Here is a 2883-nt window from a genome sequence, read left to right as displayed (position 1 = left end):
ATGCGAATCGGCTGTCAGATTTACGGTGGCCAAAATAGCGCATGTGTTAAGAAGCGGGCGCTTCGTAGTCCCAGCTGTAGTCCTATAGCTCGTCTCGGCGAGATCGCACATCACATGGCGTAGTTACAGTCTCTTGTTACAAGTGAAAACCAGACATATTGGAAACGCTCTTCGGTACAGTGTTAGAGCATCGATTCAATTTGGCGTATTTTTTAAATGAGTGCGCGATACACTGTTTTTGGGGAAAACTTGAAATTAACTGAAACGACCCGGTCAGAAGGACAGGCACCCAGCCGCCTGTTGTGTATGTTGACGCGTAGTGCGTGGCCCTTTCTTGTTTGATTCTGGCGCGACTGCCAGTCACTGACGACGAGTGCATCTCGCTTACGCGCCATGCGATTTAGGGTTATAACGCCAGTGCTTTATTAATTAATTCGAAATTATAAACTTGTGCGTGTGGTCATGCTTTTTAAAAGGTAAAATAAATATGAATGCTGGTGCCGAATGCGAGAAAGTCACTGGTCATCTACCATCCAAATTCAGCCGCGCCTGTATTACCTTTTTTTTACGTAATGTTTTGACTCAGTAAGGTTCCTCGCTATTGTTGGGTCTACTTTAGTGGGATAATACTTTTGAAAAAAAAAATGTTATGATAAAGTTTTAGCTTCAGCGACTTCGTGATTTGATTTATCGATATTGAAAAAGTTGTCATTTCTGATGTTGGAAAAGTACGCAACGTTGGCGAGTGATGATATTCTGAATGTAATGCGTTCTTCAAATTTTGTTTTTGTATAATCTGTCATAAATGATCTATCATCAGCTAAATGTATTATTAGTAACGTATATCTGTTCCATTTTCTTGCGTGGAGTGAGTGCCACTTGTCAGACTATTTATAAATTACACAAAAACACACGATTCTTCCAGTTGTCCAACAAAAACTTTATCAAATTTACCCTAAAAATGCTGTTTACAAGAAATATTAGGGTCTAATACTTACTGGGTTTCGAGAATTTTAATCACAATTCTTTACAATAAGGCATATTTTTGTCAGCCCTACAAGTACTTCGTAGAATGTGCAATGAATATTTTGATGAATTGATGCTGTTTTGTTATAGCAAAATTATCCTTCTGTTGGCACCACAACAACTGCATATAGTAAGACTTTTTCAAAGCTTCTTAACATGTGTTACAATTATGAACTTTCCAATTACTGTATTGCTTTTTTTTACAGGTCAGCTATTTGTTCACAGAAAACGTCCGCAGCGTTGAATACGCTGTGCACAGAAACTTCATCATATTGTACTAATGTGGTTACAAAGAAGCACTGCTGGGCCGCCGAGAACAATTTTCCATTTAAAAGCCTGCAAACGTGCTGCTGCTTCTGCTTGGTGAGCATCAACAGAAAACAAATAAATTGGTTTTGCTTCGCCTTTCGTTGGCAACATCTTTATGGCTTTTTGTTATGTAGACTTCTTGATGCTGTGGTATTTTGGTTGCTGTTCTTTAGAAAATGTTTCACTAGGACCAAAATATTGCACATACCGCATCAATGATGTTTGTTTGAAAACTTGACCTACTAATACAACTGTTTTTTCAGTTTATATATGCTGCCCTTTTGAAAAAAAAAAAAAACAACTTCTGCCATCTGGAGCAAGATTGAGCATTGAAACAGTTTCATTGCCGCCATATTCACCACTTAAATGTTGTATAATCTTATTTCCTGTTCTATCGGCTTGCCAATTTGTGGGAGCTGGGAGTCAGAGTACATAACCAATTTCATCGTTTAAACAGTTGGCTGCACAACTAAGCGGTAGGAGTGCTCAATATTGAGCATTAAAATAAAATAAAGCATCGACAACAGAAGCTACATGACAAAAATAACCTTCGTAAATAAAGGTTCATTGGCTACCTCAGTAACAACTGTTCATAAATATAAAGGTACGTACATACAACAAAAAAAACAAGGTCACTAAACAGTGCTTCTGTGCCAATGCTGCTTCCAGAATGCTAGCAGTAAAAAAAATACCTTTTTTTTTCAATTCAGAGAACATAAACTCTAGATTGTGCGAAGATAAAGAGATTATTTAATTGTTTGTCTTCATTTTTTTGTATTAATGAGGATGTGTTATGACTGCACACTACTTTAGTAATTAAAATGCATCATGCAGTCCAACAAGTATTTTCTTCCCGTCTGTGCAGGTGCTGTCATCCTCATAATCATGCATAACCAATTAGTTTCCCAACAAATGTTCCTACTCTGTGGTTTGTTGAAAATTGATGAAAGTGGTTGCCTAAGAGATAGATTATTAAAAAAAAAAAGACCTCATGATGTTTTTTTTTCTCCCATTTTCCAGATGAGACATACCCTGTTCATCAAAACTGACGCAGCTGTTTCGGACGTAGCAAAAGGATGGCTCATGTTTGCTTCAGATCAAGAAGATGCACCTATGCGAGAAAGCACGCCGCTACGATAGATGACTTCAAGAGAAGCCCAAGCAACACTTCAGAATCAGAAGAGTTCGCGAAATGGAAAAACGGCATATTGCCTTCTATATATTACGTGTAAAATAAACCTGAAGCACTAAAAATATTTGTATTGTTACTTCTCGTGGAGGGGGAGGGGGGCATCAAAAATATAGAAAAAAGAAGCCGGGCATTAAACTGTAGCCAAGAAAAACACTAAAATAAATGAGCCAGAAATCGCATTGGCCAAAATGCTTGGCTCCCATGCCAAGAACTTGCTTGGCTATTGCATGATATTCCAACACAGTGCCAACCATGGAAAGGGGTGTTTGGGATGATCTTCCAAGCACGGCCTTCCTGTGTTTGGCCAATGGTAGGCTAGTCACACTTCTCAAGCACATACAGTCTTTGGCCTCTAA

At 38.4% G+C, this 2883-nt stretch overlaps 1 long non-coding RNA gene across 1 annotated transcript; it reads left to right on the top strand.

Annotated features, from left to right (window-relative positions):
• The first annotated feature begins 813 nt into the window (after positions 1 to 813).
• Positions 814 to 2589, top strand: LOC119162422 (uncharacterized). Its single transcript, XR_005108604.2, has 2 exons — positions 814 to 1389; positions 2356 to 2589. It is a non-coding gene; the product is annotated as an uncharacterized LOC119162422 (long non-coding RNA).
• The last annotated feature ends 294 nt before the right edge of the window (positions 2590 to 2883 follow it).

This window comes from Rhipicephalus microplus, chromosome X, assembly GCF_043290135.1.
Source record: "Rhipicephalus microplus isolate Deutch F79 chromosome X, USDA_Rmic, whole genome shotgun sequence".
NCBI classification, from domain to species: Eukaryota; Metazoa; Arthropoda; class Arachnida; order Ixodida; family Ixodidae; genus Rhipicephalus; species Rhipicephalus microplus.
This window is presented reverse-complemented; position numbering and strand designations above follow the sequence as displayed.